General features: G+C 39.2%; 1 protein-coding gene across 1 annotated transcript in view; it reads left to right on the plus strand.

The window, feature by feature from the left end:
• The first annotated feature begins 3,345 nt into the window (after positions 1-3,345).
• Positions 3,346-13,111, plus strand: part of LOC135468564 (choline O-acetyltransferase-like) — a 57,519-nt gene continuing 47,753 nt past the window's right edge. Inside the window, exon 1 of the mRNA XM_064746929.1 lies at positions 3,346-3,507. The gene's annotated coding sequence lies outside the window, so the exon portion shown is untranslated. The remainder of the gene's footprint in view (positions 3,508-13,111) is intronic.

Below are 13,111 nucleotides of genomic sequence, written 5' to 3' on the forward strand. Positions count from 1 at the left end.
TTCCTTTTCCATGGCATAGTGGGTTTACAATGATTGAAACATTGATACGGTAAAGACAAATCTATTTCTCTAGAGCCTAATACGGCGACTTCACTACGAGGAAAAGAAGGATGCTGTTCAAGAGGGTATTATCTGTATACGAACCTTGATCTGCATGTATCGAATTGCACGTATTGAACGTATGGTTTCATGATGACATGCGAATAGTACTCAACAACAATGCGCAGTTAGCTGGACGACAGGGTGTGCACAGGCAAATTGGCTGTCAGTTGCCGATGTTTTCTTAGCATGTGATCTATAAATCTATACATAGAATTGAAAGGAATAAGCACGATCCTTTCGATTTTCATTTGCTTGATTCCAACGCTCGCGTTCTTTAATGATTTAATTGATTTCCTTTTTACCTTGTTCCAGCAGGCTGGAAGTTTTTCTCTGTCACAACAGCTGTTCGCTCCTCGTTTGGGAGGTGATTGATTGATTTTCCAATAATGCCTGCAGAAGGAAAGTTCTTCTTTTAAGAGGGTTGACATTGAGGTATTTGGTAGACTGTTGTCTGTTGTGCTTCGTGCTATGGGCACTCTCCCATGTTCATGGAGGGGTTACCATTGCCTGATCATTTGATTTCGATAGGCACACAGTACTTCCGGTTTTTTCCGGATGCGAATTACTGAACATGCGCAACACGCATTTGATGATACAACAACTCACCTGTTGGGAGTGTGCATCGAGACTGAAACACACGTGTAAGACAAAAGCGATATTTCAGCTCTATACGAACTGCATACTGTCTGCGCATGATTTGGAAACCTTTCATTTCGCTGCAAATCGATGTGAATACATGTGCTTTGTTGAAAACATAACTTGGGTCATGGCACTATGCATGTTTGACTTCTAAAGTAATCCAATGTCCCTCTAAGTATATCAAATTATGTCTGAGTTTACTCTGGTTAGAAGGTGTGCATGTTTGTAACTATTCCACAGGTTGTCCATGCCTTAGTCCCTTTCAGGTGCTGGTGAGATGAACACACAATGCCAGACTAGCTGATAGAAGGTGAGCGCTTAAGTTGTATACCAGGTGCGCTTTTACTTCAGCATCCTGTCCCACGTTATTTAGCGTTAATGTAGCTGAAAGACTTCAAAAGATTGCCCTCTATTCGCTAGATATCAATTGACCTGAGATGGGAAATAATTAGGAAGAACCTTTTGTAATTTGTATAATACTGGACAAGTTTTTTTTTTATCAACCAGCTCATGCAAAACTCAAAGTGGTCAAGGCAGTAAAACGGAAAGAACACATAAACAGGGTGTCAATAATGGGGCATGGTGAAACCTTTCCGGCCTTTATACTGTATACCCAGTAACACGGAGATGGGATAGCGATTTGTGAAACACGCATAATATATAACTCACCGACATCAGTCCTCGACAATCCCTGAATACACGCATTAAACAACCATTGGATGTCATTCCTAAATACTAATATGAGAGAAGGAAAACTGCTGTTTTGACGAATAAAAGGACGGGGTACAAATAGGCGAGACCTGGATGAGGAAAGAGATTATAGTATCATCCTTTACTGCCTTGTCATTCATTCTACACGTGTCTGCCTTGAAAAATTGCTCTTCTTTTGGGGTGCTCTTTACTTTAAGGTGCTGTGCAAAATACAATAGTAAGAAAATTTTATAAGGGTTGCGTAATCGCACCTTCTCTCCAGGTTCGTGTTAGGAGGTAGTCTCTGGCTCGTGAAGCAGACACCTATAAATGCTCTCATAACCTTCATGAAACATTTAGCTATTATCCTGACTGAGTACAGGTTGCTTAATAGAGCAACTCACCCCCAGGCCTTGAACGGCAGTGAATACCTTAAAAACGAAGATCACATTTTTTCCATAGATGTTCTATAGGCACTTGCTTAAATCTGGCATAAAATGCATAATTAAAAACACATTACTCAGTGTCTCAAACCACTTTACTATGAGAGAACCGTGTTTTCGGCATGTTTGATGTATCATGGTTTTGTCACGCAAAGCCAAGATTAGCGGGAATCATTCTCTGGACTATAAAGACGGACAATCTCATGTCGTCGACCAGGGAAACGGTCTTATAGGACGAAGATTTTCTTGACAAATTCAGTTTCTTCGTATTTTCTTTCACAATTGTGTTTAGAACTTAAAAAAGTGCAATCCACCTGACATAGATTCCCCTCACGAAATGAAATGAAACACAATTCTAACGAGAGACATCAAATCAGGGTGGATTGGGCTAAATAATGTATTGATAAATAAAATCGTTTAATTGTAGGCTCAGTTTCAAAGCTATAAACATCTGTCTGAATACTAATTAGTCTAAACCTACACTCCCCGTAACCGGATGTAACAGTCTCTCGGGACATCCGGTAACGAACATTCACCGCCCCTGCTTTTGAAGGGAATTGTCCGCTGGAATGTACCCAGTTCTTTCGTTTCCTGTCCAAACAAAAAATGGACTCGTTAAAAATAAATAAAAATACAGAATGAAAAAGAAATGGAAAAGAAAACTATAGGTTCCTAATAAACCCTGAGAACTGTATCAAAACCGAGGAACATGGTCTCGCAGTTTTAAGGTGTCAGACATAGATACCAAAACCGAAGTTATTTCCAATGCTTCCTAAAACATCATGTTAACCATATAGCCGGTTCGCTTTGACAAGCGTCCCCAATGTCTCCGATTTTAAAGGTATACATGACATCAAAGACGACCACATTACTATAGTGATGAAGCATATCGAACCATTTTAGGCTGTAGGTGATTGAGAAAACAGGTGCATTTTGACAGTGACGGGATTTATTGAATTAAAACGCTTTGATTTATACTGAAAACCATTTGAAGAAGATACGAATCCAAGTTGGATTGAATGCTGTTTCACAAAACCCTATTCTGTTTGGAATAAGGAATACTGTGCGGTTCTTTATCGTCGTTCACGGGAACTTAGCCAAATTTAACCGGCATTCGGAGAACGGGTTTCTTTACTGTTTTTCACCGGGTTTCAGTTTTCAAAGCCGCGCTTCATTCAGCTGATTATCCCAGCACAGAACGCCGATCAGACTCCCGCTGCCGACTCGACTGTCCAACAAGTGGGGAGGAAATGAAGACAAACACGGGTCAGGTTTCACGCTACCTGACCTAACAGCCGCCGCTCTCCCAGGGACACCCATAATTACTCCACTGGTGTCCGGATCTCGTTGCTATCAGACTACACCTCGTTAAATTGCGCTAATTCAGAAGGAAGAAGAAGGATGGACGCGTGCGCGAAACAGAGCCTTTTCCACGCCGACATTAAATCAATCGAAAAATGTATTTCCGCCAGAACGCCTTATGAAAAAATAGCTGAGCTAGAAAGACTCGTATTTTCCTCTCAGCCGAAATCTCTTCTAGTAGTTGAATGAAAATTACTCTGGCAAGTTCTCAGTTCTATTGTTACCTCGCCTCACCGAGGAAAGGCACAGCCCACGTCACCGACCAAAGGCCGTAAGTAAACACTTAGTTAGCCTCGTGTAGTATGAGCGTTCTTCAAAGTTTCCTGAAAAATACACCCGAAAAGTAAGATGCCATGATATAAGTCGTGTTTTGCGAAACATGTCGTTAATAATGGTTACGACTGACGCACATATATTTTGTCGAAAGAACTTGATGGCCATTTAGTATAAAGAAGTTATGTGTGAAAGCGTTAAGCAACATACCACAACAATGACATCATACCTGTAAGCAGGCCTTGAAGTAGGAAGTGTCTTGGACACTGCTTAACTCGAAAAAAATATGACAACTTTTTTCATAGACCAGAATCAGTATAGTGGTTACTGCCTGTTACCCGATCATGTATAAAATGTTCTAGATAAGAGACCCATGGCTTACTAATTACTTCGTTCACTCTCAGAGAACCTTAATTTTCCACTCATATGAATTTGTGATACGATCCCTTTCGTCATTAAACCTTGATAACGTCATGTACGAAGACACTGATACCTATTGCATTTCAGCTAACATTACAAAAGGTGATATGGGTTAGCAGAGGGAGAGATTGTTGCCGATAATGGTGAACAGGTTTGCATTTCGTATGAAAAAAATCCTGTAATCAAAAAGGAATCAAATATATCCAAATTACGTTCCACAAAGAATTTTCTGAGAAGAATGTTTTTCTTTTGTTTAAATATATTTCGGTCTTGTCTCAAAATTAATTTTTCACCTAAGGAGACGGTTCAATTCTGGTCTTGGACAGGGAATTTTTAGATTCCTGCACCCTCTTTGTTCTTTGGGGACCTTAATGACAATAGGTAAGAGAACGTGCGCCTATAGAGGCGTATGCGCAGTTTTACGTTTGATTAAGTGCATGTTTTTCACCAATATAGCAAGCAAATTTTTTTTGTATTTTCTACCAATCATGAAATTAGATTATAAGTAAAAATGATTTGGGTATGGTGTTAAACATCTATTAACTGAATTAATAAATATTATGTTTGTGATAGGAGAAGAGCGCTCGTTGGTCGTTGATCGAGTGGTTCAGACCGCTAGGCCAATAAGGCTTCATTTTAGAATCCAGTTCGGCTTGCTCTGGCGCGTCCCCATATTTGGGCATTTTAGGTACATGATGAGGTGCAGTGGTTTTCACATAGCTCTGCCCACTTTCCTCCACCCATAATCTATAGACCGTCGTCATATAAGGCAATGTTCTTGAGGGTGGTATGACAACTATCACAGCTATCGTCGCTGCTCTAGTTTTACTCTCTGTCCTGCCTGCAGTCTTTTATACTCCATATAGTTTACGGAAACATATCCCTGAGTTAAAAAAGTGGACAAGACATTTGATTTTTGAAACACCAATTGACTTTATAGTCAGACCTAGAAGAATAAATTATTCCACGATAAAATGCCACTTAAGTCTCTAATTGTTGCTTCACGTCAAAACCACCACTGGCGAATAGGGTTGAATACAGTTGCTATATTTACTCATGACTGTAACCTTGCAACCTTGGATTGTTTCTTTGATTCTTATGCCTTCATGATGAACAATATTTCATGCATCTATTTATTCCACAAGTAGGTACATTACAAGCACAATAAAGACTCCTTCGTCGTCATATGACTGAAAAACTCTTAAGTACGATAGGATATTTTACTGCACTACTACAGCTGTTATCTGACGCAATATCCAGTGACTTATTATATACTGTTCTTCTAAGAATCGATCCCTTTGCGCTGACTCTTTGACTTAACAGTAGATGGTATAACCACGTTTATGCATAGCATTTTGGATGGTATGGGACAATATTGAGTGATAGCAGATGTGTTGGGTTATCATGCTGATATGAACTATTGTGTATGGAACACGATAAATCAATTAGAGAAGATTCTGCATTCGTCATACAGCATATCTTTGGAACTGGTTGCTCACGGATCTATTCGTTGATGTGGCAGAAAACCCCCAAATATTCTGGACGCAGTTTCACTAAGATGTCATACATGTACAATAATGGCACCTATAGGACAACGATACGGTAATGGCGACGTGCTAAATATCGTACGATAAATGTACGATAAAAATGTGTCGTACGCCCCTTTGCGAGAAAGGAGTTTGCTGTATTTTAGCTAACAGTGAATAGTGAACACATAGTGCATATACTTGAAAAATTATCGTTGAAGGCTAACAGAAAGGGATGACTAGTCTTTTCTTACCTGTCTATTTGCCCAGTATTCCGAGTGCTATAATCTCTCCAGCATGCGTCATCACCATACAAGTGAATTATGTATGTGGGGCATCTTAGACAGGCATCAGTGAGGAGACCTTGGGATATAAGAACGTCATGGTCACCAACACAATGGCAACACTGCCAGTTATTCCTGCTAAATTATAGAAACTATAATGTGAAAATACACTTATTTACCATCTGATGAAAAGAAACTTTAGGTAAATTTAGCGTATGATTTTCAATCATATACAATTTGTCGTTTAAGAAACTTGTTTAAATTTATGACGTAAATGCTGCCCTTAAAACATTTAAACTAGTGGGTATATCTGTAAAAATTCTAACAAATGTAATGCAAAGTTTTATGGGAAAGGCGTCTGAAATGCGTTAATTTTTAAGGTCGGGTTGATGCGTTCATTTAGTACTAGTGGTTTTAAGACATGTAGGGGTGGATAAAGACAATATATTAACAATGAGATCATCAGAGAAAACGAGTGATTATTTTAAAACTACACAGCAGAAGTGTTCCAATACCTCGTCCAATCCATCCGGCTCTGTATTTAACCAACAAACGTTTGGGATAACAGCACCATTTAGAGTATCTGTGTGTGTGTTGTCAGAGGTTTTGCGCCCACAAAACAGAATCGGTTTAGGCCTCGTTCAGAGCCAATCGATCGAGTTCTGAAGTGCTGGTTTGAAAGAGGTGCGCTCGTCGCTCGGGATTTCAATTTTCATGAGATCCATGCAAATGCCGGAATAAAACGAGTCATCTATGCCTGCGATCAGTGTACTGTTCTCGACAGCCATACATCTACACGCAGTGTACACTAATTATACGGTTATTAACCAGAAAGAAATCCTGAATCTGTCAGTGTGCGTAAATCGCGACATTTGTTAGAATTAATCTTCTGAAGTTTGATGTGCAACACCAAAAAAATGTAAAATGCCAAAAACGGTGCCCATTATAGTATTGGGTACTCACGTTTGAAGCAAAGCTGTTCATTGTATGCTTGATAATGATGATTACTTATTATGATGGTGGAAAACTGTGCGAGGCGATTGGGTTGTTAGTTTTAAAGATTGTTCTTTATTGACAAACAAAAGCCTGTGTACACCCAAGAAAATGCATAACGGATTCTTTCTCCTTCGCGGTATTGGATACCAATGTTGAAAATCAATGTATTCCGTTGGACGCTCATTGACAATGATTACTTATGATATTGGTGGGAAAAGACACAAGGCCTTTGGGTTGTTAGTTTTGAAGCATGTGCCTAAAGTAATTTGACAAACAAAAACTATGACACACCCCGGAAAATGCACAATAAAATCTTTGTCTTTCATGGCACTGGATACCAATGTTTAAAATCAAAGTGTCCCAGTGTATGCTGTGTAATGCTGAATACTTATTATATTGGTGCAAAAAACGCAAAGTTGTTGATCGTGAAGCATGTACTTAGCACATTAACAAACAAAAGTTATGACACACCCAAGACACTAAAGAGCGAAATCTTTGTTCTAACATCAAAAGTGAGTCAATAATATTCTGTAGCATATTTTTTTTTATTTATGGAGATAAACACGCTGAAAAATTTCCTTATTAATAGTGTTGTCACTGTAACTTTCTGTGTGTATATTGTGCACTGCCGATCATATCTGAAGCACTGTCCTGTAACATGTTGTTATTACTCACTATTCTTCTGGGAATCCATCCGCTAAGACTGGCTCTTGGAATATTTTTTGCGCCTATGAGCTCTTTACAGCAATGTGCGTGTATGTCGCCTGATTTGATTACCAGGCACAAAAAATGACAGGCTGTCTCAAGTTTAGGGACAAGCTGAGTAAAAGCCTTATGTGGCTGGTCACTTTTCCAATCCTTGGAAAGTTGGCAAGTTTTTACTTTAGATCAGAAATCGGAAGTAACTGTCCCTATCTGAATCCACATTCACGTTTAACGCGCGAGAAGAGTCCAAGTTCACACAATTTCTACATGCATCCCGTTTGAAATGTCTACCGTAAAGTTACTTACCACTGTCATGAATTGTTACTCAGAGCGGTTAAAGTGAACATAAACCATATGAGAAAGTCAGTGGTATTGGAATAGCCCCGCGAGACTGTATCCAAAATTATTTTCATTTGCTTTAATTTAAAGTGGGAGAAATCACAGCTGTCTTTACTGACCACATCTAAGTTGTAACGTCACAAAAGATTTCCCATATTTTCCTGTGGAACATTCTGAAAATATTTATTTTCTGTACAATCTTCTCTGATCAACTACCGTAAGATTATTTTAATCAATTTTAATGGGTTTTAACTACTCAAAACAGTGTGAAAAAACATGATAAGATATGGTCTCAAAAACACCTTAGAAAACGATTGATTCTTGTGGAATTTCTTGGTACGAAAAATGTAAACAAAGATAGTATGAAGTATTTCTGGACGCAGTCCTCTCTTGTCTTTCGCTTGAGGCACACATTTTAAACCCTAAATGTACATGTTAATATGACACCTTTGGTGCAATCTGGATAATCAAACACAACCCGAATGGTTAATCTGTAACGAGTATGGAATAACATGTTCCTATAGGTAAACTATTTGTTGCCGAACACAAGGGGACAAGCCGTCCAGGGGACCCACGAACCGTCTTGACCAACTGTGTATCGTTTGGTCCTATTGTGTCGCACAGTTGTTGTTCATTAACACTTTTGCAGGTTTTCTTGTTTCCAGACATATAATGGCAGCTTGCCACGCCAACGCTCCATTATTATCCGTCTGATCGAGTGTGCCCTCCAACACGACCGTCTTCTCTAACGTTAATTCGCATACAAGGGCAATCATTACAAAAACACCAGTTTAGTGGCATGATCACAGGACCTGTCCAGTGGAACACGCCAAAAGCACCAAGTGTCCCAAATGTTCTTGTTAAAGACCTACAGGAATGAGAGTAATTTCCATAAGTGTTCACCTTTGTTGAGGCGTGCTCCTCCGAGCTGGTTCTGCATGTAGACGATGTGAATACCAGATAATGAACAGAATGTCTGATAATGTCCGCTATCTTGTAACGTCATCCGATTAAAATCTAATCAGATGATAATTATACATGCATTACATTATCATGTACTCATTTCACATAAATATACGTGGACGCTGATTGTATAATACAACAAGTTTAGATTCTGTAAATCATTTTTGTAATAACATACAATGAACGCAAAATGCAGCTGTACTTGCAGCTTTATTACAAGTTGTGACTAAGGTAATTTGTTAATACCATGTTCCCTAGGATCTTTTCCTTTTGTGTACACCATTACCAGCTCAGAAACAATACTGTCTAGATAGTTTGTATATTTACCGTGCTTAATATTGGTTTGTTTTGTATAGCTGATTCAAGCTGAACATCGCTTTCAACCGTATTTCGGTCTTACCGGGGCGTTGTCTCTTTGTACTCTATGTAAGCACATAGCTACATTGCTATCTCATTGAAATGACACGCCGAAGTCAGCGGACACAACGCCCCATACATTAACATATATCTTAATTGCACAAGCAATACTTGGCCAATTTCTCTAGTGCTGAGCACCAATCAAGGTAGAATGAAGGTTACCGATTTTAAAGTCTTAAGTATAACTTTGGGAATGAATGCTATCTACTAGGCAAACGCTCTATTCACTAACCCACCGCGGCAGGTTGCTCACTGCGACTGTTAATTGGTGATATGCTGTTGAAGTGTTTTTCCATGATAAAATCTTACTGTGAATAAATGGAAAGGAGACTTTCGGTGATCGCCTTTGAACTAGTGTATAAACTCTTTCCTTCCTGTGTAGTGACTGTTTGCATCGCACCCCTCATTAGACCACCGTTGTGAGCAGCTGGTATCATGTTGATTGTGAATTGAGCTCACAGGGGACACGATTAGCTCCCTTCTCACCTGGCATCCGATACGCTTACTCTCACCCAGACTGACTTCCGGTAATAACAGTGCTGAATCTCAGCGGACGTTTGACTGTGCGTGGCCAGACTACGCCACTTCCGCTCTCGTTAGATTCACTAAAGACCCAGTTGCTCAATGGCCTCCTTATCGTCCCAGCTTTAGATAATCTAGAAGTGTAACGATCAGAACTTTCTGCTGGACACTTGATACATCCGTTTTGGAGCTAGTTTTTGTGGCTAAAGTACTGCGAGCGAAATTTCAAAAGAACTAAGTGTAAGCCATCATTTTTTTGTTCAAAAGATTTATTGATTCAGAAATCCTCTTGAATGTTCCAAGTCATTGTCATCAACCAGTGTATTCGTGTCCACAATCAAGCTTCCAAAGATTTGCAGAATTGTTGTTGTACATTAAGAGAAATTCAAAGAAGGATATAATTTTTAATAAAAATCTAATTGCTTGAAGCAGTCAACAGTTTTATTTCATGTAATGATCAGTGTGTGTCAAAGAACAAACCGTCAACTCTACACACCTCTACATCACTCACCATCTTAACGCTTTTCTTTCTAAAATTATATAGTGTTGACTGACATGGGTTAATAGAGGCATTCTGAAATGACTTGGGTATACGCCTTATCCAGATGATCAGAAATCACAGTAAATGACATTTCGTGTGCATGGCAGAAGCATTCTTCAATTTAACATCTGTCAGTGTATCAATGATTATACAAGTTACAGAGAAGCAAAGTAAATGACGACGATCAATGATGAAAAAAAGTATTTTTGCGAATACCTGCAAGCATTAGGGTTTTATCATATCATCTAATTATATATCTATAAATCAGTTAAAACTTGACTCTAGATTCGGACTGATTCAAGATATGGTAAGACACCACGAGTATTTTTTTTTGAAGCCTTTACCCATTGACAAGCTGACAGTCATATGAAGCTTGGTTTCCGCTCAATAACTTCTTCAAATGTCCAGCCTGTATTTCCATATAACTTAATAGTTTATCACGGTCTACTCAGCCCATTACAATTACTGTCTTCTAAAACCGTATCACTCGAAAATTTTTGTCATATTGGGGCATGCATTTATACCAATATCACATTCTGGCCATAAACTATACCTGTTATCCGTATTTCTGATTCTTTGATTTCCCAAAAAGGATAGGACTGGAATAGAAATACTTTCCAGAAACAGAGCCTTTCATAAATTTAAGTAAATATAGATAAAACACTATTTTAAGCTACGTTTCGTCGTAAAATCTCGTATCACAAATGTGGGAAAGCAGTCAACTTGGCTTTGACTGGCATACTGATATACGAGTAATTATTTCATTTCCAGCATGCAAGTCCGATGAATCTTTAAATACATCAGGATCTAAGGGTAGTAAAGGCTTTATTTCTCTACTAACTGCTCAGTTTTCACTGGAGCGCACCATTTTGCGCTAACTGAAGGACATCTCTCTCTTATAGATTCTGAATTAGGGATCAACAGTACAGCGTTTCCTGGACTGAAAATAACCTAGACTCGATTAATGAGCACACTATTCACTAGGCACGGATACAGTCGGAAGTCGTGCTGACTGGGCTCTGTATCTATCTTTTCTTGAAATACTCTATCGATTCGTTATAACAATTGGCATGCATTTCTAAGAAGATGCCTGAATGAGAACACCATGTAGGTTACACTCCTTATTCCATTCACCGCGCATGTCACTTGTGTTTTGCAGCTTGTGTTCCAAATGGTGTATGCCTTAAGCTGCACACCATGTCTACATTGTCAAGATCAGCTCACCTAGTCTCATGCTAGGCGGTTTCAAGGTGTACCGGTGAGCTAAAATAAGAACTTACTACTGCAGTTTTCAAAATGTTGGTTCCTCTAGGATCACGAGCTTCATGTTTCAATATTATAGCATTAATAATGATACCTTGCCACACGAGTATCAATATGCGATAGCACCACCGCGGATGATGTGAACCGGGAACAATTACATGTTACTATTCCTATTTTTCTGTGAGCAGTCAATATAACTCAGCCGCAGAGCAAATGGTTATAATTAACACTCCGAGCAAATGTTAAATGGACCAATTTTCGAGATAATCTTCATAAAAAAAGTTGTAGAGCTGTAGTATAAATTACTGTGATCTTTGTCAAGCACGATAAAAGCAGGAAGTTGTTCTAGTGATCCCGAAAGTTCAGCTCAGTATGGGGAATGCACCAAAAATCTCAAGTGTTAAGCATTTTGTCAGAAAATAATACGCCTTAAGGGGTGGCAACCCTATATCATGTGGAGATAACCCTAGGATTTCCTGTAGTCCTTTCATGGGGAGATCATCAGTAAAATTGAAAAGGGTATAACAATAAGTCTTAAACAAAATTCCAGTGTAAAATGTAGCCTTCTGCAACGTCAGATGGCTTGAGGCTGCGTGTTATTTGTGTTGTGCAGTTACTGGAGCGTTTGAATTTGCTCTGTATATACCAGAGTATTACACATTCAGTCTTAACCTATCCGTGTCTTATTCTCCACAATTGTCTTATCTCTACACGTGGGAGAGTCCGCAGGTGGATGTAATCGCTCGGTGTTTGGTAAACCAGTTGTATGTGTACACATACTCGTTAGCACTCTTGTCATACTTCTCTCGATGACCCAGAAACTAAAGTACACGAGTTCACAGAACGAGCATCGTAGGATATGCTTCAGTCAGTATATTTTCGGCCGTAGAGCCATGTTATTATGAATGTCGAACCGGGCATTCACACTGTAGGTGTGTAATTAAAGAGATGTTCATATAACTGCATTTCTGGTTCAGGACTGCACAACCAGTGAGCAGCCATTGAAGACGACAGGCGTTAGCATCATGATAGAATTGTGGTAAATTGAGAGTGAAGCGGTCACGCTCCATGCAAACATCAAGAGTCAGCAGCCAATTAGATTGGGTTGCCTGGACGTCACTTCCGAGTGACAGATGTAATTTTCCACCATGTACATTGCTTATTGCCAACACATCAAAGCGCCGGTCGCAGTTTGTCGTGGCTCACTCATGCTCGTCTTTTGGATGACTTGTCTTTGCTAACTTATTTCTAACGTAAATACTGATCTAGGGTTCGTGTCTTCGGTGATATTTTTTTTTGGAATCACCTTGAGATCCCATTGGTATTTTCTTAATAAGCTTCGTTAATGTGTTTGCTGGGCCTATAGTGTTTCTCAGTGTGATCGGCATCAATAACGTCTCTATGATCGAGGTATCCATCGAGGCTCTCTATGTCGCCAGCCCCGTCCATGAACAAGCTAGACACCACGGCGCACTAGAGGCGGTTGTTGACACCAATTTTCAACACTAGCAAAGATAATTTCTACGAAATGGGGCCGACACATAACCAGTTCCTGTTGTTTTTTTTAAAATAATTCTTTAATTCATGCACGCTGCTTTGTAAGGTATTAGGTTATATATGTATATA

This window comes from Liolophura sinensis, chromosome 1, assembly GCF_032854445.1.
Source record: "Liolophura sinensis isolate JHLJ2023 chromosome 1, CUHK_Ljap_v2, whole genome shotgun sequence".
In the NCBI taxonomy this organism is placed as follows: Eukaryota; Metazoa; Mollusca; class Polyplacophora; order Chitonida; family Chitonidae; genus Liolophura; species Liolophura sinensis.